Source organism: Bison bison, unplaced genomic scaffold (genome assembly GCF_000754665.1).
Source record: "Bison bison bison isolate TAMUID 2011002044 unplaced genomic scaffold, Bison_UMD1.0 scf7180017864148, whole genome shotgun sequence".
Classification (NCBI taxonomy): Eukaryota; Metazoa; Chordata; class Mammalia; order Artiodactyla; family Bovidae; genus Bison; species Bison bison.
The window spans coordinates 1002708-1011072 of NW_011494720.1; positions in this window are offsets into that span (position 1 = coordinate 1002708).

An 8365-nucleotide genomic window follows, 5' to 3' on the forward strand; every position below is an offset into this window, starting at 1 on the left:
CACACAGGGCTCAGTAGCTGTGGTGCACGGGCTTAGCTGCTCCACATCAGGTGGGATCTTCCCCGACCAGGGATCGAACTCACGTCCCCTGCAATTGGCACGTGGCTTCTCAACCGCTTGGCCTACCAGGGAAGCCCCTTTTGAAGTGATTTTTAAGCAGTTCCCTTCTGCTGCTGCTTTTCCTCTGCCATTTAAAGTTGCTTTTTCTGTTTTTGAAAATGGTTTTGAAAAAAAATAATCTTGCAAACCTATATTCCAAGGACTTTAGTCCCGAGACTTCTTTCCTTACCTGCTTCCACTAGGCAAGTCACCAATTCATTAAAAAATAAAAAGGAGGGGGACAAAAGCATCCTGAGCGCAGATATGGGAGAGCTTCACTCCCACTAAAGGATGTGTACTCCAGGTGTTGCCGGGAACACTGCAGTTCTCCCCTCATATGGGCTTGTTTTAACTCCTCAAGATGTCATAACTCATGTCCCGATGGATTGTTTTCTTTCGTGCACTAACCCTACTAGGATACACTCCTGCTGAGTGATAAGCAGTCTCCACTGAGAAGAAAGGTCTTTGGCAGGTTAATTAATGGGCTTCTCATCTCATGGTGACTCAAGGCATTCACGGGCGGGAGAAGATGTTATTTTAGAAAAGAGCTAGTTGCCTACCAGCTCTTCTGAGGCCCAGGCATGATAGAAAATTAAAAAATCACATGACTTTTGGCATGGTGGCATTTAGAAACCTTTGCAAGAAGGGTAGACCCTGATTTCTCTCTGCCTCTGTAACTGAAATCTAAGAAACTGTTAACAGGCCAGAAATGTGAGAGCCCTGGTGACCCACCGTGGTGCACAGACATGTGGCCTTGCTCCCTCTCTGCTCAGCATCCTGAAGTAACACCTGCAAAGGTTAAGACCCGACCAGAAGGATCCTCTGAAAGCTGACAGAGGAACACACTATAGAGATTAACAAAAAGCAGGGGAGAGGTAACTGGGAACTCAGAAATGTAGCAGCAAGGTTATTAGCCAGCCCATTCATTTAGTCATTGCAGGCTTTTCTTTGCCATCTGAGCCACCTGGGAAGCCCCTAGGAAAGGCCACATCCACATATTTGCATGTTACTTTTGTGGCTCAGATGGTAAAGAATCTGCCTGCAACTCAGGAGGCCCAGGTTCAATCCCTGGGTCAGGAAGATCCCCTGGAGATGGGAATGGCAACCCACTCCAGTATTCTTGCCTAGAGAATGCCATGGACAGAGGAGCCTGGCAGGCTACCATCACAAAGAGTTGGACATGACTGAGTGACTTAACACTTTCACTTTTGTATAAACGTATATGTACAAGGGAGTAAAAAGTAAGCACAAACCTATAATCCACATTTACCGACAAAGTCAAGCATTGTTGTGGGATAGTTTATCAGTAATCAGATCTTCATGATTGCTTGAAATCTAGCATAGCCATGGATAGAGAGTCAAAAAAGCTCAGTGGGCGTGTGAAGGCACTTCAGTCGTCTCCAACTCTTTGCAACCCTATGGACTGCAGCCCACCAGGCTTCTCCGTCCATGAGATTCTCCAGGCAAGATTACTGGAGTGGTTGCTACGCCATCCTCAGGGCATCAAACCCACGTCTCTTACATTCCTGCATTAGCAAGCAGGCTCTTTACCACTAGTACCACCTGGGAAGCCCAAAAAAGCCCTGATAGCTACACTTGAAACAAAGGAGAGTGCTGAGGTTCAGGAGTCTGTGAACTTGGATGGGGAAAACATGCATGTTTGTTTGTATTCACTAACCTCTAACTGTACTGTAGCATTTCCTTTGATTGTGAATGTCGGCAGCAAACCACAGCGGTGTTCACAGTCCTTGTGACTGTCTCAGTAGAAATCACTAATGTTCTACTATTACAGTTTCTGCAGATACTCACAGTAGCATTTAGACCCATCACAGCAGCACATCATGAACATGACTGTGATTACTCATGCCACTATCCTGTTATTTCACGTGTGAAGAGTTACATATATTGCTGTGATCAAATTTGATTACCTTTTCAATATTTTAATAATTGCATTTCTGTTGGTCTGCATTCTAATCATGTGGCGTTTAAACATATTCTGAGACAAGATACACAGATGTCATCTGACTGTTTAAGGGATCCATGGCACCAGAAAGCTGATGACTCCCGGAGACCAGATGAAATTCTGGGGCCTGCTCTGCTGCTCTAGGATGTGACTACGTCTGCATCTGTGCTCCGGGCCATTCCTAAGGGTCCTTGCTCCAAGGCTCCTGATCTGCTTCTGAGATTCTTGTTCAGGGAGTAGCCCAGCAGCACCTGTCACTGGATCCCTCCCCGGTCTAACTCGGATGAGACCCACAGAGCTCTGGAAACTGTAGAGTGCTGTGTCAGTGTACAGCCTGGTTAGCAGCCCCACCCCCTGGGCCAGCTCCTGAGCGTCTACGCTTGCCCTTCTTTGGGATCAAACTCCCCTACGTGGCTTTAGATGCTGCCCCTGACCACCAAGGCTCCCCCTGACCTGGTCCTCCCACAGTGCACACGGCCTCAGCTTGTAGCCTAGTTCTGGGGACTAGTGACTAAGTGAAAGTGAAAGTGAAATCGCTCAGTCGTGTCCGACTCTTTGCAACCCCATGGACTGTAGCCTACCAGGCTCCTCTGTCCATGGGGTTTTCCAGGCAATAGTACTGGCGTGGATTGCCATTTCAAGGTAGCCATTAATGCCACTTCCATGAAAGTACAGGTTTTTCTGTATGGTTTTCCTAAAACAGTGGTAATGATAAGTGGTGTTACTCAACTCATTGGTAAGTGACCAAACTTCATTCATGTAGCACCATTGTGCCCAGCATGATGCTTAACACCTGGAAGGTGCTAAGCAAGGACCCGTTGAGAGGATGAGCACACATTTCTTAGTCCGTCTCCTGGCCTGTGGCAGCCCCACCCGTGTGTTTTGTGTCCCCTGACAGCCCTCTCAATTCCCGATACCCCTTTAGAGCCAAGGAGTTAGTTTTGTTTTTTCGTGGCATCTCTCTCCTCCCTTCCTCAGTTGTGGCTTCTCTAGGTTTCTAAGCTCCCCCACATTTAATCCTTAAACCATCTCAGGAACCACAGATCTCTTAGGAAGATTCAGTGGACAATGAAGAAATATCTGAAGCTGATCAAATTCAGGATCTTTCGTCCCACACTCATGTCTAATAATCCAGGATAGATTGATTGCCTACCCAGGCGAGGCCTCACACTAGACTCCTGGATTAACAAGGATGATCCAAGTGGGAGGGATGCCATCGAAATGGTGCCAGAAGCTATTAGAAGGATCCCAGAGGGAGGGGCCAACTATGGGGGATGGCTTTCCACCATCTGTCAAGGGGAGTTTATACTCATGCTTTTGAGTTTGTTTTTATAAAATCTCACTCAGTGGTAAGACTGCCTTTCTCTTTAGCACCCCAGGTCTGTATTTAAGCCTCCTGAAATGCTTTAAAAAAATACAAATGTACAGATACATTGTCAATCACATTTTGTCCCAAGGTTAGAAGGAGATTCAACCCTTGCCTTCTCTGTTTTGGCAAGGCAGAACTCAGAGGAGAGCAATGTAATTGCCCAGACTGAGTTTGAGGTTAGAGTGTTTATGTAACAAATCCGCTAAACTTAAATATTTCTCGTGGTGTGGTCAGGGCCGCAAACCTTTGCCCGGGCTCACCACGGTGAATGTCATCTGTTTACTCAAGCCTGTGTGGGCATCTCTGTTTATGTGAAAGGACCCTGCTAGTTTAAAGCCAGTTAATATGTTCAATCATACATCATGTTGCTTACGTATTTCACAATAAGGATTGCAAAGACAATTTTTCAAAGCAATCAGACCGGTTAACATTTGTGTGTGTGCTGATGAGCTGACATATTGAATAAATGCTCACTTGGCAAAGTCTTACAATTAAGGAATTTTTCTTCCCCAGATAATTACATGAGCCCTGACAGTGTTCCTCCAAGCCAGCCTCCTGATTACCTTCCCCCTTGATAGAGACAACATGTACCAGACAAACAGCTGAGACAGACACCCCGAAGGGACTGGAAAGGCTCTCCTGGGGGCAGAACTAGCCAACTGCATGAGAAGTGATGCTTTCCAACTTCATCACGGAACCAGGAGCCAAAAGATGTTTCAGGGGCCAGGGGAAAAGATGCTGAAGGACGCCCTCACTCCTTCCAAGGCATTTTATACTGTGGCTTCATTACTGAGTTTGAGATGTGAATTCTCAGAATATCAGACATCCCCAAACTCAAATGTGAATACAGAAAGGCATTCCAAAGCCAAATGTGAATTATCTTTCAATTATTCATGCCACCTAGATTGCCATTAGAACAGATAATTGAACTAACTGTAAATATGTATAAACAGAAGTGACAGAAACAGAAACATCGACAACAAACTGCAGATGAACAGAAAAATCTACTCAAGTGCTAAATAATTAGGGAGGAGGGAAGCCAAGGGAGGTGGGAGGCCATAGTTGTGGAGTGATGAGTGATTTGGGACTCAACTGGAGAGAGCCAGCGAGATGGGAGCTGGCTTGAAGAAGAAGGTTGGGACTTGGCAGAGAGGAAGGGGGGAGTGGTGAGGGCTGAGGAGTTAACCTTGTGCAGGGAAAGACAAGTCTGTGCTGGGTTCTGGTTTCTGACAAACCTGAGCTCAGCAAGGCAAAAGTGACAGATGGAGCCCCAGCCAACAGGGAAAAAAGAAAGTATTCTGTGAGATGTTTGAGGTCCTCCTGGAACCTCTGGACTCAGCACATGGAAATAACATTCCATCTGCAGCATTCCACCCCAGGACTGGCCCCCTTCTCTGCAGAGAGAGCTGGGGGTAAAAATGCTCTTAAAAGCAGTACTCTGCTGTAGCGAGTTGCAGTTGATTTGGCAGCCAGAATGTGTTACCTGGCAAATGGTTTGAGGCTCCCTATTTCTAAAAATTCAGAGGGTTCAGAAATACCCTGGTGATCCAGTGGGTAGGACTGTGCACTTTCATTGCTGAAGGTGTGGTTTCAATCCCTGGTCAGGGAATTATCATCCCGCAATCTGTGCAGCATCAAAACTAAATAGGGACTTCTGTGATGGTCCAGTGGTTAAGAGTCCGCCTTTCCGATGCAGGGAAGGCAGGTTCGATCTCTGGTCAAGGAACTAAGATCGAGTATCCAGCCAGGCAATTAAGGCCTCACCTCAGCCACTGAGCCCAGGCGCCTCAACTAGGGAGAAGCCCAGGCACGGCAAAGAAAAGTCCTACATGCCACAACTAAGATCTAATGCAGACAAATAAACAAAATATTTTTTAAACTAAATAATAATTTTTTTTAACTTATAGAAGGTGGCTTGTAGAATTGGTCAATCAAAATACTTAAAAATTCAAGGGATTCAAAGCAGCTAGAGAGAACACACAGGTTTTAAGGATAAAGAAATGTGATGCTGTCCCCTAAAAGGCCCCCATTCACTGCCATGAGGTGTCCCAGTGCGCACACAGGAAGATAAACAAGAGAGAAACTGTCTTCAAACCCTAATGAAGTCAGCAAACTGCCTGAGAAGGAAAGCTCAGAATTAGCTAGCGATATTGATCATTCCTAAAGGAGAAATCAAGCATGAAAAATTCTGTTCTAGCAGATTCTGAAACAGGAGCAGGGACCTGGGCAAATGTCCTTCTTCCATTGCTGGCAGGTCCCAGGTCCCAGGCTAAGCCAGGTCAACTGCCCCAAGAGGACTGAGAGTGAAGGAGACCAGCCCCGTGTGGAGGGTAAGGAACAGTCTAGAAGAAGGGTAACAGCAACCTGGATAACAACAGGCACAGGAAATAAATAAGCAAAGGCCAGGTCTATCTAAGTGCCAGAGAGGCTGTCTCCAATGTGTGTAAGAAGACAGTAACTTTAGCATGGAGTTTGTCACTAGCTCACACGGCCACCAACCTCTCCACACCAGGGCTTTCCCCTCAATATCCCCAAAATGGGCAATTGTCCTAGTAGGCAAAGCTTTCTCTGTACCCTGTGGCCAGCACCCCCACACGGAGGTTGCAAGTGCAGGGGATCCTCATTTGTGCAAACCCACCGATTCCACGTGAACTCCAAATAGACATGACAGGTGCTGACACTGGCCCTAGACCTGAGTGATAGGATCAAAGCAGAGAAATTAATGGCAAAACTGGTGATATTTCTTCCCAGATATTCTTAGGAGAATCCTGTTTCAACTTCTGTATTCTTAAGAATTGTCTGAATCTCTTTACCTTGAGATGAATAGCATCTTTTATCGGATATTCAATTAAACTTCAGAAATGTTTTCCTGTGTTAAGTACTTACCTGTGCTCAATACCAGACCAGGCTCTAGACAAATGCAACCCGGATGGATAAGGACTTTACATAGCACAGGTAGGCAAGTCTGTGGCAGAAATGTCATGCACAACAAAAGGTTTCCTGATCATTATTACTGTTAGTATTGTTTCTATTTCTGCTGTCAAAAATCCAGAAGCAGCTAAACTTAAACCATCAGATCGATAAATGGACTGTAGCCCACCAGACTCCTCTGGTCATGGAATTCTCCAGGCGAAAATATTGAAGTGAATTGCCATTCCCTCCTCCAGGAGATCTTCCCAACCTAGGGATCGAACCTGAGTCTCTTGCATTGCAGGCAGATTCTTTACCATCTGAGCCACCAGGAAAATCTCAAAATAGTAATTAGTAAGAGTTCATTGTGCACTTCAGAGCAGTTCACGAGCTGGGAACTTTCAAACCAACAGTGGAATGAAGATCAGAAGTATGTATTATACAGCACAGCTCATGAGGTGAACATTTGGAGGCTGTTTAATTTTTTACAATGATTGGTTATAGCATTGAAGTTTTTCCTAATGTTTCAGGGTTGGTTAAAAGCAATTATCTTATGTCAATTTTGGAAAATAGTTTTAAGTTTCACTTATGATTTTCAAAGGCATTTACGAGAAATGACCCAAACTAATGTCACTTGTGTTGCAGGAAAAGCTTACTTAGTTTCACTTACATGGCTTAACTGGTTTTATCTGCTCAGGGAACTTTTAAGTCTAGTCTCTATTTTATATTTTACTTTATCACCGCTCAGGAGCCCATAGGAGGACTTGCTCAAAATTTTTTTCCATTAAATGAATGAATGAGCCAATTCACTATCAACATTAACATGACAATTGCCTAATGGCAGCAAGAAATGGGACAGTGAGAAAACCCCTGAGTCAGCTTCACTGGGAAAATTGCAGACTTGGCCTGGAAGTCAGTAGAAAATGGCGGTAAAGTTTGAACACATTCACCTCCAGGGGTCAATAGTAATGCAAAGTAAATAATTCACAAAGTAAGAGGAATAAGACTTTTCCTTAAAGACCTGTCGTATCTGCTTAAATGCAGCTGACCTTTGAACCACATGGATTTGAACTGTATGGATCCACTTATGTGTGGGTTTTTTTTCAATAGTAAATACTACAGTACTACCTGCTCAGAGGCTGGTTGAATCCATAGATGCAGAACAATGTATCTGAAGGGTGAATTGCAAGTTATCTGGGATTTTTACTGCCCAGCAGGTTCACACCCCGAGTCCCTGCTCCATTGTTCAAGGGTCAACTGTACTGTATGTAGGTTGAGATTTGCAAGCTTGAGGGACAGAATCCAGTAATGTGCTGGGGTCTGAATAATGGGAAAAAGGAGCTGGAGCAAGCCCTGCAAAGGGTCTGCCTGCTCTGGGGTCCCCACAGAGGTTGCCAGGAGCTATCAGTGCCGGTGTCACCAGGACCTACAAGGGCTGCAAAACTCCCACACATGAAGCCAACCCCTGAGGAAAGGGTCCTACCTGCTCCCTCAGAGGCCGCATATTTTTTAAAATTTGTTTAAAATTAATTAATTTATTTATTTGTTGCACTGAGTGTCTTGTGGGATTTTAGTTCCCAGGCAAGAGATCAAACCTATGCTCCCTGCAGTGGAAGAGTGCAGTACTAACCTTACTGGATGGCCAGGGAATTCCCTGAGGTCTCACCTTTTAAATGTGAAGCCCACAGCCTAGGACCAATGGGAAGGCCAGGCCTGGACCTCCAGGAATGCTGATGATGACACCCTCCCCTGCGGCAGCCACTCTAGAATGATCTCATCCTCATCTGTCATCCATGGCTCCCTTAGAAAAGGAATGGAGAGAAAACGCACTCCCTGGTGGGCTTTATGAACGAATTTAATCTGGTGTCACTTTGTTACCCATCTGCCGAGGGGGTTTCCGTTTTCACTGGTTAGAGCTACACAGGTCAATAGTGATGCCTCGGCATGGCCAGAGTTACAGCTGTGTCCCCAGAGACTTGGCCCCCCACCCACACACTGAGTCATTGCAGGCAGAAAAAGTGCTT